Source organism: Gadus macrocephalus, chromosome 4 (genome assembly GCF_031168955.1).
Source record: "Gadus macrocephalus chromosome 4, ASM3116895v1".
Lineage (NCBI taxonomy): Eukaryota > Metazoa > Chordata > Actinopteri > Gadiformes > Gadidae > Gadus > Gadus macrocephalus.
This window is the reverse complement of record NC_082385.1, coordinates 14162118-14182503: the sequence shown is the minus strand read 5'-3', so window position 1 is coordinate 14182503 and position 20386 is coordinate 14162118. Positions and strand designations below refer to the sequence as shown.

General features: G+C 45.9%; 1 pseudogene; it reads right to left on the bottom strand.

Moving 5' to 3' along the window:
- The window catches only part of LOC132454872 (netrin receptor UNC5D-like), a 74001-nt pseudogene extending 59842 nt beyond the window's left edge, over positions 1–14159 (bottom strand).
- Between the last annotated feature and the right edge of the window lie 6227 nt (positions 14160–20386).

The following is a 20386-nucleotide window of genomic DNA, read 5'->3' as shown; positions in this document are numbered from 1 at the left end:
ACACACACACACACACACACACACACACACAGGATAAACATCATGTTCACTCAATCCTATAAATACATTTGTCCCAAGAGTGACGGCTGACTGACAGACATGGCTCAATCATTTGACTAAACTAGTGCTGTCAGTTAAAGACGTTATTAACGGCGTTAACGCAAACCAATTTTAACGGCGTTAATTTTTTTCTTATTTTTTTCTTTGGCTCAAAACAAAGAAGCAGTAGCCTGACTGCTATGTTCAAGGCAGTATGTTTGTATATTCATCGTTTAATTGCACCATAGGCTTTTTTTTTGTATCGTCCTGTTTTGATCAGTATATGCCAATATTGTTATCAATAAAAAAACATTTGCACAAGGCAAGCCGATGCACTTCTCCATGTTAATAAGAGCAATAAAATGAGAAAAATTAATGGGACAAAGAAATCAAGGGATATCTAGCATATAAAAAAAAAAGCGATTTAATCCTGACTTAACTATGACATTAATGTGATTAATCGCGATTAAATATTTGAATCGCTTGACAGCACTAGACTAAACACAACTTGACTCAACTATCTAAGTCACAATATTGACTAGGAAGAATATTACTATAATCTGTAATTCCCTCTCCTCCTAATGCAATACGCTCACAATATGACTCAACAGTCTACCTCAATGATTTCATAACTTAACATACGACTCAACTATATTACTTCATAATGTCATAACTTATAACTTTATTCACAATATGACTCAACTAAATTACTTGTTAACGTCATAACTGAATTCACAATATGACAAAACAAAATGATTCGTAAGGTCACAACATAACTTTATTCACAATATGACTCAACTATAGGAGCGGTTTGACTTGTATATCAACAGCATGACCCAAGTTGAGAAGGCTGGTTGTGGAATAACAACAGCACGATTAAAATCGAGTTATATTTATATATCTGTGGGGACAGTACACTATATAGGGCATTATTTATGCATACATATAACCGGGAGACGTTTGAGCCATTCATTCATTGGATAATTTTTCATGGCTAACAATGTTGATCCTAGAATCCATCCTCAGTGCCCCCTGGGCTGAGAAACGACAGCAAGATCAACGACACAGGCGTAACCGCGGCAACAACTGTCAATACATTGTTCGGACGACCACGGACAATAATTGCTGCTGCATTTTCCAGCAAAAACTCATTATATACGCGAATAATGATGAATGATTCACCAATACAAACCATGTTTTGTGTGTGTTGAGCGTGAGCAGGGAATACCCTGGTGGTAATTCATAGAATGATTCTAACGACATGTGCTGGCCTTGACTCACCGTTACCACACAAACACCAACTATAGCATACGATATAGAGCCATGACACAGCAGGAACCGTGCACAAACAATATGTTCTGTTCTGCTCCTGGGTAGCAACATGAGCCAAAGTAGGAGCAAATGCAAGTTTTGTGACAGGCAACATCATGTTGTAAAGCCTGGCAGACATGATGCAATGCAGCCCCATAGGGGGGGTTGTATCACAACACATGCAACCAGTACATTAAGCAGAAGAGAAAACAGAACGCTTGCTCAACAGGATTTGGTCAGCTTGCTCTGGTGGAAAACAAATAGAGCCAAACAGAGCTTAGCAAGGTTAGAGGGGGAAGGAAATGACAACAGGGAGCTATATCTGAACAAATGCTTTTCTAACTAGGCTGAGTGATTGCCAATTATGTTGAAAGCAACATAGCTCTGGTTTATGACACAAATTCTGGCCATCAATCAGTGCTTTTATATGTTCCATTTGTTCTCTTATCTACCGTGAAACGACCGTACTGTTGCATCACAACCGTAGGATTCAAATCTGAAATCTAAAAATGAAATGATTGACTAAACCAGTGAGGAAATAATTTTATTAATTTAGGTGTGTTTGTGACTGTGTGAGAATGTGTGAATGTCAACTATAACGTGAACACTACACAGTCATTTTAGCTGTTTTACAGATTAGCTGTTTGATGGGGTGTCGGCCACCCGTTGTGAGTAATGGGTAAAGTAACCCTTTCTGGGTAATGGAGGAATATCAAGCCGCTACAGCTTTGACGCTCCCATCTCCTCCTAATCCAAAGTCTTGGGAGAAACATGTTGGTGGTGAATGAATCAATAGCATGAATGAGAGGATGGCCACTACTCATCCTAACCACACCACACAAGCTCATTAAAAGAAGTGTGGTGACTTGTGTATGAACGTTTTACTTGTCCATAATAATACAGAGGATATGAATGATGAATGAATGAATGAACAAATACATGATAAAGTTGGGCTTTGAAAGCACTCTCTGTATTCCGTGTGTGTTCGACCATCAGTATTAGAACTATAAATAACTGTATAGCTAGATTTGTGTTCAGGTAAAACCAATAATAACAGGGTCTAATGCCAGACATGGTTTTACCTAGAGGAAATTGAATATATTCTAGTATATTATTATTTTTGAAGTATTCACACCCTCCCAGTCATTTCACCCTACACATCCTTATGATTAGGAACTATTTCCTGAACTTTGTATCATAAATGATTGATTTATTGACATGTACTTCTTTTGTCCTTAGTCATTAAGTTGAGCCACTTTTTTTGTTTGAATATATAGAAACAAATTCTGTATACGTACACACATAGCAAGTTTCAATATAAAACGGATCCCAACAGTTTGTGTAATGCTACCTTCATGATTAATACAGTTATTTGGCCTGTTTCCCTATTACTCTGTGAACATTGTAATACTTCCACGTTGAAGGTTAACGAGAATATGTGGGGACGACGGTAGCAGTGCAGAGGTTATTAACCAAGAATCCAGACTTTTGAATAATGTATGTTCATTACATTATGATTGACTAAGGTAGACATTTATTTTGCATATGTTTGTATTCAAGCAATGCATATGGAATTGGCAATGACTGCCGGATTCATGGACTATCATGTTTATTTAATAACATGTCAGGACATAAATTATGCCTTTTGTAGTATTCTATTTGGTCCATGATTAATCTTTCATTTATTCATGATAGCTATTTTATTTATTTTGCATTAGAAGTTGGAATAACATGATAAAATATGTAATTTTAGTTAGTTTGTATTACAGTACTTGTCAATTGTTAACATTTACGGAAACAGGTACATTATTTTGCTGCAAGTGGTCCTACAAATACCATTAAAGAGTCGTAAATTAAATATAACAAATATGAGGCTATATGTGACTATATATACACACACTCTATTTGACATCACAGCATGACCAGCCCATTACTTGGCGCACTCTATGCAAATATATCTTATATCAGCTGCAGATGAGATCAGAAAGTGCTGAATAAAAAAAAATATATATATATATATTTGGGCACTTCAACTTGTTTCTTATTTTCAGTCCCCTGGCATGCTAGTCAAGAATAAAGATCCATCTCTCAATGTCTGGCAGCAGTGTGAATGTGTGTGTGTGTGTGTGTGTGTGTGTGTGTGTGTGTGTGTGTGTGTGTGTGTGTGTGTGTGTGTGTGTGTGTGTGTGTGTGTGTGTGTGTGTGTGTGTGTGTGTGTGTAGGGGGGGAAGCAGCATTGCCTGCTATTTACTCTCTCTCTGCTGCCCTCCCCGCACTTTCACAGCCACTCTGTCTCTCTTTCTCCATCTCTCTTTATCTCTCTCACAATTTCTCCCTCGCTCCCTCCATCCCCTACCCATTCCTCTCCCGTTCTTTCCCCCGTCTTTCTCTCATTTCATCCCCTATCTGCCCCATCTGTCCCAGAGGACGGTGAGATAGAGAGAGAGGGCGATAGAGGGTGAGAGAGAGCGATAAAGAGGGCGAGAGATGGCGAGAGAGAGAAAGAGAGAGACAGAAGTAGAGAGCGCAAGGATGGTGACTGGTGATAAGGAGATATATGGAAGCGGGTCTATAAACGAACGGGCAAGTGAAGACGTAGCGACCGGGTCTCGGCTGCAAACAGCAGATAGCCATCGGGCTCGTTGGTCACGGCCTTCACATTCACAATTAGGAACGGTATTTTGAGGCCACACTTTTTTGTGTCGTAACCCTTCACGTATTTCGTGATTCTATCCAATTCAGGATTGCTGCATTTATCACAAATTGGAGTGAAAGTTTTGATTCCACCAATTTAACTGTGAATGTGTGATTTTGCCCATTGTTCTCCTGGTCGTCAAGTCGACGTGTTTAATTCCACGGTTGTCATCATGATCACTCTTCTCGCTTGCAATCCAATCTTGATCAAGATCGGGTCGATCCTGTTCAATTCTTTCAGCGCGAACATGGTGCCACATGAAGTTGGGTTCAAACCCGCGGCCCGCATTTCAACGGGTTGCATCACACACCAGCCAACCAATCTTCATCATCTCTCAGGCACTCAAAGACGATGGGGTATCGAACAATCTAACAATAAAAGCCTTTTATGGCTGGGGGGCTACTGTGCTCCTATTACCGTCATATTGAACGTGACACATGAGCTAATGTAGCCAGGCAGATATATACTTTAAGGGTGGAGGGGGCCGGCAGTTGGGTGTAGCCTGAGGCGTAGTCAATAGGCTCCTTATGCAGGATCCATCCTGTAAGCTGTGATTCCTGCCCACCGAGGATCTGAGCTCCATCTTCAGACCTTCTCACCCTCATGTGAAACTGAGCAATTTAGACAAGCGAGATTGAGTTGGAGCTAGAGGTTATATATGTGCGTGTGTGTGTGCGTGTGTGTGTGTGTGCGTGTGTGGGTGTGTGTAATGTGTGTAGGTGTGTGTATGCACGTACAAGAATTGTGTACTTTATATGCGTAGGGTTGAGTTGAAGTTGGAGGTTGTGTCTATGACGAGTGTGTGCGCGCATGAGCGTGCATGACTGCATAGGTGTATGTGTGTGTGTGTGTGTGTGTGTGTGTGTGTGTGTGTGTGTGTGTGTGTGTGTGTGTGTGTGTGTGTGTGTGTGTGTGTGTCTGTACATGCCTCACTGCACAGTGTAGTGCACTGGGATCTGATCCTGTGTGTAAACTGTATATATAGCTGTAGTGTTTTTTTTCCAACCCTGCGGTACACTGAATCAAGTGTGTGTGTGTAAGTATCCAGTCTTGTGTGAGTTTGCATGTGTGTGTGTCTATCTGAGTGGGTGAGTAAGTCAGTTTATGAGCGAGCGAGTAAGTGAGTGAGCGAGGTAGCGAGTGAATGAGTGTGTGTGTGAGTAGTGCGTGTGTGCGTGCATGCGTGCGTGCTCGGTGCGTGTGTGTGTGCGTGCATGTGTGCGTTGTGCTCATACCGGTGCCCAGGTCGGTGTGCTCCTGGGCCAGGTGCTGGCTCTGATGGACCCATTCCCCGTTGCACTTGAAGAAGATCTGCAGCGCGGGCTGGGCCCGGCAGCGCAGCTGGATGGGGTTGCTCTTGATGATGTAGGCGTCCGCGGGCTCCTGCAGGAAGCGGGGGAGGGTCCCGGACTGGAGGGCCTCACCCCTGGACCCTGGGACACACACAAAGGCACACGGTCACTATCTATACTCAAGGTCACAGTGCCTTTATCTGAACATTACAGTTGTGGTATTCCGGATTGTGTGATTTTGGGTTTGTTTGATTTCCCCGGCTCATTATTCACCTTCAAATAATTTTTTTATAAATAATATATTGAATAAATAGATACATTAATTAATTAATTAATTAATTAATTAATTAATTAATTAATTAATTAATTAATACTAATAATAGATGGTTTGGGGCATTTCATTTTCAAAGATTTAGTATTTACTTACTGTGTTGTATTGAACCATCATCAAAAACTGCATGCGTGGCACAGAACATAAGCAGCAGTATTTTCCCACTCAGAGGAGGTAAGTTAATGATAATTTCTCAGTGAAAGAGGTCAACATTCTCATATTGTAATGTAAACCCAACCAAAGAGCCACTTTGCCGTCTCCCAGCGTGTGCTTGTGTCTTCTGATTGGTATTCCTGACGCGTGATTGGATCCCGTGGAGGTGGGGAGGTGATTACACTGTATTTAAATCCCTCAGGATAACAGGGGAAACCTGTCCACGGTTAGTGTGAAGCCTTCAGAAGGCCAGGTAGCTGTATCTCTATCCAACCCCACCAGGATTACAGAGCTCACTCCCTTCCACCCCCCACCCCCCCTTTCTCTCTCTCTCCATCTCTTCCCCCCCCCCCCCCCTCTTAACCCATCTCCTCAGCTTCCTACCCTGTCCTTCCCTCTCTCTCTGTCTCTGGATCGATCTAATCCTTCTCCCGCTCCTGAAGGATATTCTAGATTGAGGGGAGGAGATTTGTGTATGTGCATGCATTCATATGCATGTGTTTCTGTCAGTGTCTATCCCTGGGGATTGCTTACTTATGTGTGTGTGTGTGTCTGCATGTGTGGGTGTGTGCATGTATGGGTGTGTATGTGTCTGTGGTTGTGCATGCTGGGTCTGCATTGATGTGTGTCTGTGTGCATACGTGTGTGCTTCTGCTGTAAATCACACAGTTTGGCACCCTGTCTTGCCTCGTCCCACACTGCGGCACACTCCCATTCCCTCCCTTTTTGCTCCGGAGCCCGAATAACGAGACACGCTTTTAATTTGAAAGCGCCTAGCTGCAGGCGAAGCCTTGGCCTGCTACAGAGTGCCTCCATTTGTTCAGCGCCGGGTGCAGTGAGATGGCATGTTTATGTTTGGTTAAACACAAAGCACAGACGTGGGCCCCCATGCGAGGGCCCTAATCATCAGAGGAAGACACCGCTGAACCCGGGCCCCACACCAGCACAGGACCTACAACCAGAGGAATTGTTCATTTGTGTACAGTTTGTGGTGTCTTACTTGTGGTGAGACAGAGTGAGCGGGGCGATGGGGGGGGGATAGGGCCGATTGTTCAATGGTATTGTATTTCCTCACTGAGCTCTATTAACACAGAGACATCTCTGGCTTCTCTGGTACATCATGTTTTATGATTGATGATGTCATATTATTGCTGACCCATTTCTAATCATTAGATGGGCCATTCTATTTAATTGTAAAATTAAACTCTGAGTGATCAAGCTCATTTACATATTTTAACATCAATACACCTGACCCCGCCCCCCCCCTCCCACACCCTCTGGTTCTTTCCCGGTCGTCTCCGCGACCAGGAGTGTTCCGTTCACTCTGCAGTTCCCACGGTGATCTATGAACACTGGGTCAGCCTAGCAATAACACAAGGGAGCCCCAGATACGTCCTGCCGGTCTGGTGGAACAACAAGATGTCACTGCCATAGGGCTGAGTGATAGCTCTATCAGAAACAAACACACACCGAGACACACACACACAAACACACACACACACACACAGACACTATCAGAAACACACACACACCCAGACACACACAAACACACACATAGTATCAGAAACACACGCACATACAGACACACCCAGACACAAACACACACACACTCTCTATCAGACACACACACACACACACACACACACACACACACACACACACACACACACACACACACACACGCACACACACAAACACACACACAGACACTATCAGAAACACACACACACCCAGACACCCAGACACAAACATAGATCCTATCGCACGCATTTAGTGTAACAAGTGCACAGTAGAGAAGTGTGTTGGTACAAACAATGGTGTTATAGCTTGGGAAGCAGGTGCAGTAAATATTATTTACATGTGAAAAATATCCGCAGGTTCTTAATAAATAAAAACAATAAAATAATAAAAATATAATAATAATAAAATCCTTTCAAAATTAATTTCACAGCAAGTAGTAGTTTAACTTGACAACGCCGAGAAAGCAGCGACTGCGATTTCAATAATTCAGCATAGATACGTAACAGCAATCTAGCAGATCACTGATGTCTGACGCACCACACACTGGAAGATTGTTCAGTCAGCTTCTATGCATCTCATAGAAAAAGTCAGTACCAAGCATGCATGAATACTAGTACAAAGACAGGGGGGGGTGTGAGAGAGAGCGAGAGAGAGGTTCAACATAAGAGACCGGCCAATCCTAAAACGGGCTCTTGCACTATTAAATCCTTCAACAAGCAGCGATGAGAAGCATAATCACAACAGCATTTTGAGAATACGACTCATTTCCAAGATCATTGCTTCATTTCGAGGGACTGATCTATTATCTTATAATCATCAGAAGGGCCGGAATCTCCCATGACATTCAGAACCTCTAATCGCATCTACTTTTGCTCGGCCGACATATCCCATTCCCGATCGCATTAAGAGCCACTAATACCACTACTGAACAACACCACCACCCCCTCCACCACCTCCAACCCCACTACCCCCTCCAGTTGTAGCAGTGGCATGGCATTACACATTTAATTTTATTTTTTTAATCCCTTCGGCAATTAGCTAATCAGTAAAGTTACAATCAATGCATTCCGATTTCCTTTTATGACATAATTGTATAAATAACTAAATAAATTATATTGCACGGCCATTTCATTCAAATCTAATCATCAACGGTCACAACTCAGCATAAGCACCATTACCAATCACAGACGTTGCCAATAGTTTCCTTACATGACACCAGGCAACGCAACATGGTTGCCAGGTTGGCAAACTGTATCGATAATCTGTTAATCGGTATGATTAAACAAAATCATAATATAATGGAAGATAATCGCATTTATCATTTTTGTCAAGGTTTTCATTTCGTAAACAGGGGAAAAAAACACTACAACCCTCCCCTCTGCTTGTGAAGGAGGAGTGTGATTCTGTGTGTGTGTGTGTGTGTGTGTGTGTGTGTGTGTGTGTGTGTGTGTGTGTGTGTGTGTGTGTGTGTATGTGTGTGTGTGTGTGTGTGTGTGTGTGTGTGTGTCTGTGTGTGATCGCGCGTGTGTGCGTGTGTGACGACGCATGTGATGGCATGCATGTGTGTGTGCATTGAAGACCCAAGTTTATCAGTATGCAGGCAACAGACTATTTGTATGAATACACAACATAAATAGAGTCTGGCAATAGTCAACAGTCCATTAATTAAAGCGGCTGATGTCATGGTATGGTTTAGTGTCTGTAGGTATGGGTGGAGGCGTGCGGCGCACGCGGCAGCAGATGGAGTGGTCTGCCTTCCGGTGCAGAGGTGAGCAGAGCAGAGGATCCGGGGGTGGAGGGAGAGCAGATGAAGGGTGGGTGATAGAGAGGAAGGCACCGAGGGAGCATCTGTTTAGATCAGGGGTTCTCAAAGTTTTGACAACTGAGGGCCAATTTAGGAACCCAAAATTTGACTGAGGGCCGCCAAAGGAAAGAAAATGTTGGCGGGAAACGCCGTCAGCATCCCAGTGGTGAAAAAAAACATTGCACCCGCACCGTGGACCTCTGGGAGTGAGGTCAAGTGAGGTCTAAATCATGAAACTGAGGTTCACCCTTTCAAAGTAATGTACAGCCGGATTAAAACTAAAAAATTTAAAAGGATTTAATTGAAAGCTAGAGAGAGTCGAATTTTCTCTTTATATTTATTTATATTTGTTTAAATTAATATTGATAACTTACATAATTATGTATGTCATTGCGGGCCGCCAGGAATGATTCCGCGGGCCGCCATTGGCCCGCGGGCCGCACTTTGAGAACCAATGGTTTAGATCAACCAAATGTGACCCATGAAGACTTATCCCAGAGCGATTTCAAGAAAATACTTAAAATATCTTACACCTCGAGGAGAGGAGAGGTATTTATTTATATTCCACCAAGCATGAGACGACCGGCTTATTACCAGTTTGAGAAGGAATGCTCCCCTATCTAAAGACCATCTTGATTAACATACGCACACACTTATACACACTTACACGGCACTTTGGCCCAATACTACTGTGCTGCGATTTAACACTGGACTCAATAAATGAAAACAGGATACAACAGCATATCGAATGCTATCCGCTCGCCAAGGCGTTATGTTCAGCGAGTTCTTCCAGCTCCATAGCAGTGTGCGTTATGAAATACCAGTTGCTTACTACTCCAGTTCTAAAATACCAATTGCTTACAAACACCCCCCAGCCCATCTCCCGCCATTTTCCAGTTCCCCCCCCCCCCCCGGGGCGCATCTGAGAGGGACATCAAAGGAACTGTAGAAATGGCAGAACATACTTCTTAGTTCATTCTCCCTCAAAACACGAGAGCTCATCCAGGCCGCCCGCCCACACGGCCGTCTCTTGTCAAAGAACACACAAAGCTGATAGAAGAGCTGAGAGCATGGCCATCACGGACAGACATGTCAGTGTTTTTTTGTGAGTGTGTGTCTGTGAAGTGTGTCAGTGTGTGGGTGTCTCTGGCTTTGTTCAATTATCCAGCCTTTTGATCCATTCTGAGGGCAAAACACAAAGACAGGCTCAAAACAACGACAGCCTGATTAAAACAATTGTCTATGCTACACATTCTGTGAGTACAACCAGAGGCCCACAACCTGACACAGCGCACACGGTGCTAACACACCATCAACATACTACTGCCGTTCGTATTCCATTCAGTATGACGTTCCCTGGGATAACGTTGTGAACACATGTGTTATGATTAACACAGAACACATGTAATGGAACTCCATTATTAAACACATTTATGAATAAATTGTGACAATCCTGGCTCTTTAGAAGGTTTACAATCCATTCAGGTTAATCCATTTTGGCTCTTTCTTAATAGCATGCATTTTAGCATTTTCTATATTACCGTAATGTATGCATTTTAGTCTTATTAGGCAAATGGCGTATAATGGGGCTGATATCATCGCTATATCTTGTGTCATTATCCGCCAATGTTTTTTTGAAAGCATATTTATTCATAAAGGAACTCCACTAGAGAATAAAAGGATGTGAGGTTTCGAGTTCAGCTTTCCGTTAAATTCTTTAACAGATCAATTTGATTCAACCATTAATGCTGCTGTAGGTAAGGCTCGAGAGTGGTAAAAAAGAGCAGGAGAATTCCCAAAAACGTCTTCTCCTTCCCCTTCTTTCTCAAGGGTTGGCATTTCACGCATCTGTGATTGACAGGCAAATTGATTGCCCGAGCCAATCAAGGAAGAGACACCCTGATTGGTCAGAACTCCACCGGAAGCGTTCTTGAATCTAAATGGTCTCAAACAGCCAACTCAAACCAGATATTCCCACAGCACATTTCACTCACTAACAGCTGACGGATGGCTTTGCCTTTTCTAACAACTTACACCCAAATAAAAACTCTTGAATCATACCTACAGCCGAGATACAACTTGATCATCAATGCTGTGCTACATTTCATAACCATTGGTGGCAACAAACAGTGCTTGGCCTATGAGTCACATGACCTGTATGTCCTCAATCCCCCATCCACTGCGCGGTTCTATGTCTTCCAGCACACTAAGAAGAAAGGGGCCCCTAATGGCTTTATGAAAAAATGCAACAGAGTTCTTTATCATCCCAATGGAACCTCCACACCACTACTTCCCCATCCAACCTAATGTTTGAAATTAGAAAAACACAACATAACAAAAAGACATTGTGATCTTTCCACAATGGATGCGCGCATTTGTCAAGCGTAGCGCATTTGCCAACACACACACAGCACGCAGCACAAACACAAGTGCCAGAAAATTCTCTTTTCCCCTGGTCGCACACATTGTGGTCTGTGCCCATCAGCGGCCGTGAGCGAGCAAGCGCATGGCCGAGTGTGCGGCACGACGTGGTGCCTTTGTGGTACACACACGTTGCTGTTGTTGTTTTGGGGACTAATTTATTGGAGGTCGCTACGGTGGAATATTCACAACGATGACAAACACCCAGAGTACAGAAGGACACGGCGTCATCGCTCCAACGGCTGTGTGTGTGGATTTGGGTGTGTGTGTGTGGATCACAATAGAAGCACTTGTCGTTCAGACGGGGCGGTGCTCTTGGGTCTGGTGGAACGGAGGAAACGGTCGGTTTAGTGAGCGGCAGACGGGAGACTTACACTGGGGTTGCGTCATAACCCTTTATCAGACTAACCGATGTGTCTCACCGGAGTTCCGGCAGAAGACTCCCGTTCTCCAAACCCCCGACCACCTCGTTAGAGAACCAATCGAAGGTTAATCAAGGTGTCAGGAACACTCTAGCACCCGCCTCTAGATTCGAACATAAGTTCAATAAAAGCTTAAATTACTATTCTTGATTGACTGCAGCGAGAATTCCCCGATCACAACCTCCCTTTTGCCGTTAGCTTGCGGATGAGAAACGGTCTGCAAAAGTCTCAGGCCGGGGCTGTAAATGACTGATTAAATGTGACGGCGGCGGCTCTGTTTTTTTATGAGAAATGCTAAGTGTGTTATATTCACAAGAGTCTGTAAATGAATATAGTTTCCATTATCAACCACAATCACTCTAATGAAACTCCAGAGAGTCGCAGCGGCGCAGGAAATAGAAGACAAAGTTAGGGAGGTCAAGGTGAGGTCATCACCTCATTTTAAAAACATGAGAGCAGGAGAGGTCCGCGCTGAACTCTGAATAGTGTGTTGGTGTGTGCGTGTGCCTCTGTTTATGCATGTGTGAATGTGTCTCCGTGTGCGTGCGTGTGAGTGTGTGGGTCTGCATGTATTAAAACAGGTTTGTCAGCAATGGTGTAGTTTTCATTGCTCTCCATAAATTAATACACTCACCAAGTACCAGTGTTTATCGCTAATTCACTAACATTGTGTTATTTGTTATTTGTGTGGTAGTCAATAATAAAAAAAAATAGGAAACACAGATTGACATTAAACCAGATAACGACGGGATCAATAGCATCCCCTACATCTCTACACGACCTGCGGACAGCGGCTTAACCCTCAGGCTTTAATGCAATCTATCAAGCCCTAATCAAATACCGCCACTCCTAGGCTAGTTAACCATTCCTGTTTCATTTGACACCTTATGCAATCTCACCCAATGCAATCAATGGCCTTGGTGATCAAAGGATCTCTGCATGGATATCAGATTTATATCCTCCTGCATTGACACAGCAAGGCATGCTGGGATTGCAGCCCATTATAAATCGATTCGTCGACCCCCTTATTCTGGGGGATTTAGCTACTTGTTAGCCGCCTTGAAGCAGCTGTAATACCTTATGTCCCTGCAATGTTCCCCACAATAGCGTCGCTCACGCTGAGTCCTTCAGACTCAATCTCTGCTTCATCTTAAGCTTACTGAGGACGTATGACACTATGTGTCAACTCATCTGCCCCCTCAGACGCTCCCGTCTCAACCGAGAGACAGCCGCCACAGAATGCACATGAGATTGACTCAATCACTTATTGTTCTCCACACACACTTACACACACGCACGCACAAACACACACACGCACGCATCTCCGGATGATTTGCATACTAAATGCTTTTGGTTGTGGAAGTGATTGTAGAAAGAGAACGATAGGGGCTATGGGGTGGCCTAAATTATTTGCTAGAGTGAGAGCAAGGGAGAGAAAAGGAGAGAGAGCGGGCGAGAGAGCGGGCGAGAGAGAGAGCGGGCGAGATGGATAGAGGGCGAGAGAGAGAGAGAGAGAGATACAGAGCAAGCAAGAGATAGAGAGAGCAAGCAAGGGCGAGAGAGAGAGCTAATTAACAGTGTTGTGCCAGTGGCCAACCGAGACCCAGCCGGCTTGGAGTCCAGAAATCAATCAGACCTAATGGACATTAGGGGTCGGCTGCAATCCACTCTCACATTTCAGCATGTGCTCGCTGTCCAGCCTTTCTGACATCTCAATGGTCTTAAGAGAGGCTGACAGTGAGTTACATAATAGACCCTCTTCGCGGAGATGGAGGAATGAATTCCTCTACGTTCATACTGTCGCCTCCGGTGAAATAGTATATATATCTTAACGCCAAACAAAGCTGACGAAACCGGAGCATGTGGAAGTGACCGCCTCTGTGAAAGATCCTGTTCAGAAAGTTCTCTCTCTCTCTCTCTCTCTCTCTCTCTCTCTCTCTCTCTCTCTCTCTCTCTCTCTCTCTCTCTCTCTCTCTCTCTCTCTCTCTCTCTCTCTCTCTCTCTCTCTCTCTCTCTCTCTCTCTCTCTCTCTCTCTCTCTCTCTCTCTCATAACTTAATTAGAGCCGACAGCGGCCGTGAGCGCGTTGTCTCAGAAGACGGCGGCTTCTGCTTCAGTGTACAGTGCCGGGCTCCGTCCCCCACCGACACGCGGCCATGTTGGACCCTCATGTCGACACGGGCCCCTGAAGTGAGCTGTTTGTTCACAGAAGGCTTGTTCGCCCGCAGACATGAAACACGGCTAATTCAGCTTCAGAACTACTGCTAGGGACACGTCACACTCACACAGGCACGTGCACACACACAGACAGATCTGAGCAGTCCGATACTCGATCGTGACTAGGAAGGGCTTTGATTTAAGTGGGCTTCGTTCATTTGTGCTTGTGAATTCTGAGAAAGGTTTTGATTTGAAAATATCTAAAAGACTGTAAGTGGTCTGTTTTATTCAAGTCTTTCGAAAATAAATGTGTTGCCTGTTATTTAGACCTGGGATACTTGGCATACATGCGTGTGCGTGCCCGTTTGGTGTGAACACGCGTGTGTGTGTACATGTGTGTGCGTGCATGTATGTGGTGTGTTACATCCATTCTGCTGCATGGAAGGCGTCCTTAGTCACCCCTTTTCTCATGTTTCCCTCAAGGACAATCTATAGAACCGTCCCACAAATGATTAGAAGCTGTCCTGTCCTGCGAGCTGCAGTTGAGGTATTCATTTTCAACATTGACATATAATACCGGTACCTATTGTGGCACATCGCAGATTTCATGGTTTAAAATGCTTCGAAATGAACACGCAGTTTCCTCAAAGGATTGATTTTATGGTCTCCAAATGTATATATTACCACAACCGAGTCAATATAGAATACTGTTGAGATCTGGATTACCATTTAACTTATTAAAGGGATTCAATGATCAACCTTCTCGAACCACTGACAACAGCATTCCATGTGGCTGGAAGCTGACTTGTTGCTATAGCGACGCAGAAGCCTGAGTGGGGAAAATCGCCGACCCAAACCAAAATCCGTAAATGACAGAGTAGAAATGTATTTTTGAAATCTCGATAAGTGTCGCAGAGCCATTATGTTTTCAGAAATTCTTAAAGTTAAAAAGTGCGAATGAACAACGGAAAAGGCTGTCAAATCCCGTCAATGCCTATCCTGGTCACAACACAGGAAGTGGACTGTATCTGGTTCCAATAAAACTGAGAAGCTCAGAATATGCTTATAAATACTGTAATATAATGCATATGAGATTCAGGCATCTATAAATGCTAAGATCCTGTGTCGTCTGGTGAACTGTGTGTGTGTTTACGTGTTGGAATAAATGATCACTATCCATCCATCAATTCATTCATCCATCCATCTATCCAACCAATTAACTATAGCTCAGCTCGACCCCTTCCTTCCCTCCTTCCCTCCCTCACTCCCTCCATCCCTCCCTCCCTCCTCCCATCCATCACACCCACATCCGCGCTCCTCATCCTCGTTCCCTCAAACAATGCCCCATACTAAAATAACCCAAACCCCTGCGAGCCTGCGGGTCAAATATTGCAGAGAGGAGGTGGGCCTCTAGCAGCAGCAGCAGGGCATGTCCGTGCCCCACTAGCGTGTGTTTGGGGCAGGAGAGGCGTTGTGACGACGGTGACAGTAGCGAGCGTGAGCAGAGTGTTTTACGGTATCAGGGCCTTGAAGGTGACAACTCTTCACTGCTATACCTGTCCGCGGCTGTTTAGCCTGCTCCCGTTAAGGCTTCCCCAACTCTATTTCCCTCTCTGTGGTCTCTAAATCAAACCGCTCTCTCCCTCTCTCTTTGTGTCAATTCTCTCGCCCTCTCTCTCTCACCTCCCTCCTCTCATCCATCTTACTCAGCCGACTCCCAGGTTTGTCCGCGTTCCTTACCAATCCTTTTTTTATTCTTCTTTACTCTCCTCTTCAACCAAATAATGACTAGTCTGTACCGTCTCCTGAAACCCTCTTCCATCTTTTATTTTTTCTTCTGCCACTTTATCTTTCAATCTCCCCCCTCGTCTTTTTCAATTCTTACCACCCTCTCTCTTTTTTTCACCCTTTCCATCTGGGCACGCTCACTCTCGATCCAATTGAGCACAAACTAATGGTGCTTTGTGGCCCTCATGCTCCTCTAAGTGCCCTCCCCAGAGTCTCTTTGTTTGAAATGGAATACAAATTCTGCAGATGGCGCAATTCTCTCTGGGAAATGTAGTTTGGTTCATCACGTCGGTCTGCTGTGTTCCGCTGGAGGAACAGTGGTCCCGGGTATCAATGAAAGCAAGTTCTCTGGGCAAACATCGGACCAGAAACCCGTGTGAACGTGGTGTTCCTTTTTCTCTCTCCTTAGATGAGTTCACCCGTACTCCTTTGTCGTTGTTTTTATGTCTCTACGAGGAAACGATGCAATGGCAAGTTGTCCATCGGTATGTTACACCGATCCAGATTAAAGTGATTGCTTCTCGAGAGTCTGAACGGATCAGAGATTACTTCCAGGACAAAAAAACTCATAATACATGCTGAAAATCATTGGACCCCATTTTGGCGTTCTTGCCATCTCCGTCTCTCGGGTACCTTCCCCTGGCCATTATCACACCTCAGAGATGGGCGTGTTGGAGCCCGTCCACGTATTAATCCTGGGGGAGGGGGATCGGGGCCCGGGCCTGTCTGCATGGTTACCCCGGCCGTGTTGTAATTAAAGCTTAAATAGAGGGGTGGGAAAAGGGGAAGGGTGGTGTGAGGGACCGGCGTGGTCGCCCCACGTATCTGGGATACGGCCAACTGGGAATTTCGAGTGTGGGCAAAAATGAGGGCAATGGACTGAGGACTAAGAAAAGGTGAAGTTTTAATGTCTCCAAAACATTCACAAAAAAATAGAGCAACGTTTCAAATGAAAAGGAAATGACTCCATCCGTCAGCAAACATAAACTCAGGTAACATAACATAGCATAGCCTAACCTAACCATACGTCTCTCGTACTGGCCTCACGTCAAGCCAGCACCACCTTCAGCCCCCAAACACCAAATGAGCAGCCCTTAAATAGGGAAATGCCACTTGGCCCAATCAAGGCCGTATGGGCCAGACCATTAGTAGGGGGGGGGGAACATTCTTCACCTAAAGCTACATTACTATACTGCCCCCTACCGGGACGGAAGACTAACTTCCACCAGCCCAATCTAATATATATATATACACAAACACACAATATAATAACAACAATAGCTCCAATGCGAGACAGTGAGAAGGGGGAGGATTTCACCTTCTCACATTTCCCACCACCTCTGGAGTTTCGCCAACAGGATGGCGAGACAAAAAGTCTGCCACAGTATTCTGCCTTCCCGCCCGGTACTGCACCGTGAAATGAAATGGCTGCAGTGCCAAGAACCAGCGGGTGATGCGAGCATTCGAGTCCTTCATGCTATCCAGCCACTGTGAGGCGCAGTGATCCACAACGAAGGGGTCACGACCCCTGTCTCCCCCTTAGCAGCCTCTGTTACACAATCACAGAAAAGGCCGCTTTACCAAGGGGATCAGTGGCCTAACCCATGTTCATCGCCACATAGGCGCTGCGTGCTTTGCCGGCGAGGTAGGGTACTATAAAGACGGCCCAATCCTCTCTTGGCCAGCCAAAGCCATTGCTAACCTCACAAATGTCATGAGGTACTGCTCAAATGTCCTTATCCTCTTCCAGCCTGGGAATGGCCGCCCTGGGCCAGGTCACGGGCGCTGCTGGTGCAGGTGCTGGTGCAGGTGCTGGTGCAGATGAAGGCCTCCGGTCAGCCTCGACGTCCTCCCTGAGCTGGTTCAGCTGCATCTGGACACTCCTCCAGCGCTGCTCCTGCTTGGACGCCTCCCGCTCCAAGAGCCTACGCACTGCGGTAAGGTCCAACTCCTCAGGCGGGTCTCCGCCGGATGCCTGGTCCTCACCATGGCCGTCTTCCTCCTCCATCTCCAGTAGAACCCCTCTGGACAGCCTCTGCTCCATTCGTCGCCAGATTCGGCCTCGTCCTCGTTGTCCACCGAGTCCTCGTCTTCCCCCTCGTCTCTCCAGTTTCTCAGAAGCGTCGAAAAAAAGATCCCACCACTGCCACCAAATGTGAGGGACCGGCGTGGTCGCCCCACATATCTGGGATACGGCCAACTGGGAATTTCGAGTGTGGGCAAAAATGAGGGCTACGTTTCAAATGAAACGTTTCAAATGAAAAGGAAATGACTCCATCCGTCAGCAAACATAAACTCAGGTAACATAACATAACATAGCATAGCCTAACCTAACCATACGTCTCTCGTACTGGCCTCACGTCAAGCCAGCACCACCTTCAGCCCCCAAACACCAAATGAGCAGCCCTTAAATAGGGAAATGCCACTTGGCCCAATCAAGGCCGTATGGGCCAGACCATTAGTAGGGGGGGGGGGGAACATTCTTCACCTAAAGCTACATTACTATACTGCCCCCTACCGGGACGGAAGACTAACTTCCACCAGCCCAATCTAATATATATATACACAAACACACAATATAATAATAACAATAGCTCCAATGCGAGACAGTGAGAAGGGGGAGGATTTCACCTTCTCACAGGCGGTGAGAGCGACACAGAGGCTTATCTGCTCCTTAATTGCATCTGTTGATGCGCTTCTATTGGCCAAAGGAGACGATTGTGAGCAAATGAGGAAGTCAGGGCGTTTAGACAGAAGCCAGGGAGCAGGGGCCGTTTCTCAATTTGCGTTCTTTTCTGTACTTATGTACTTGCGTTCTTGTGAAACGTCATCTGTCGTAGCCCAAGTACTGTTGCAATTCAAAGTACGCATCAATGGAAGTACTGTCGTAAAACCCGGAAGTGTTCTTGATGCATTCTTGAATTGGCCGTTTCAGCGAGGATGCATCGATGGTGACTTGTGTGGACTTGGGACCGTTAAATATCCCAGGATGTATTGTGCATTTCTGTTTTAAAATATCAGTATGTAAGCTATAAAATAGCCTATATAGGAACATTGTAAAAGTAAAACAAAGATTGAGGCCTATTTAACATATTTACATACTATTATTTTAAAATGAAAGAGGTTTTGTTTTATGATTTAGGCAGTTTGGACAATGTGGGAAGCCGGAGCTCCAGCGTAATGAACTTGGTAACCGTGGCAGGAAGCCGGGGGAGCTGCTGAGGGTGTTGGCTAACGACATTGAGAGCCTGACACGTAGGGCATATGCACACATGCCCCCCAGCGTGCCGAGTGAGTTGGCACGGGACCAGTTCATCAGAGCCCTCCTTCCTTCGGAGCTGCGTGTCCAGGTGCAATTACAGCATCTAAGTACTCTACAGACGGCTTTGGAGATGGCCGTGGAGAGGGAAATCGTGTGGGGCGCGGTCGCTGAGGGGGGCCCAAGAGGGAGTTATCCAGCAGGGAGAGCAGCCGTCGCAGCCCGGGACCCAGCGGAGGAGGAAAAGCCGGCGTGGGTGACAGAAATGACGGAACTGATAAGGGCCTGCAGCCTGCAGCCGTCACGCATACGACAGCGCCCCGACCAAAGAGTCTGTTGGGGTTGTGGCCAACCTGGACATTTGGTCAGAGATTGCCCCACTCCACGTGCGGGTCCGGGAAACGCCATAGGGCCAGTCCCATGACATATGTGCCCCAAGCAGCCCCGGCCAAGTCACGACGGCTGGAGGGGGGGGTGTCGCCGCCGACCGTGAGGGAGATATGGATAAAGAACCAGGAGGGGCTGGACGACCAGCAGCAGGAGCGGTTGTGGCAGTTGCTGCTCGAGTTCCAGGACAGTTTTGCTATGAGAGAGGAAGATGTGGGCCAGACTCCCTTAGTGCTGCACGAGATCGACACTGGGGATGCCAGGCCTATCAAGTGTCGGCCCCGGCATCTCCCTTTGGCATGTCAGGAGGCGTGTGACCAAGCGGTGGAGGACATGCTGCAGGCAGGCGTAATTGAGCCTTGTGACAGTCCTTGGGCGTCCGCTGTCGTCATGGTCCCCAAAAAGAACAGCACCTGGCGGCTCTGCCCAGACCACAGGCCGGTGAACAGGGTGACGAGTACCTGGACTTGGTCTCAGGGTCGTTCTGGTTCTCTGGCTTGGACCTCTGCAGTGGGTCCTACCAGGTGCCCCTCTCCCCAGAAGCAAGACCCAAGATCGCTTTCTGCACGGGGTTTGTGGCAGTTCAAAGTCCTTAGTTTTGGACTGTGTAACGCTCCGGCCACCTTCGCCCGCCTGATGGACCGGGTTTTGTCAGGCATCCCCTGCCAACAGTGCCTTGTATACCTGGACGATATCCTGGCGCATGGCAGCTCCTTTGACTCCGCCCTCTAGTCCCTGCGCCAGGTGCTGGAACAGATCCGTGCAGCGGGCCTGAAGTTGCACCCAGAGAAGTGTCACTTTATGCGC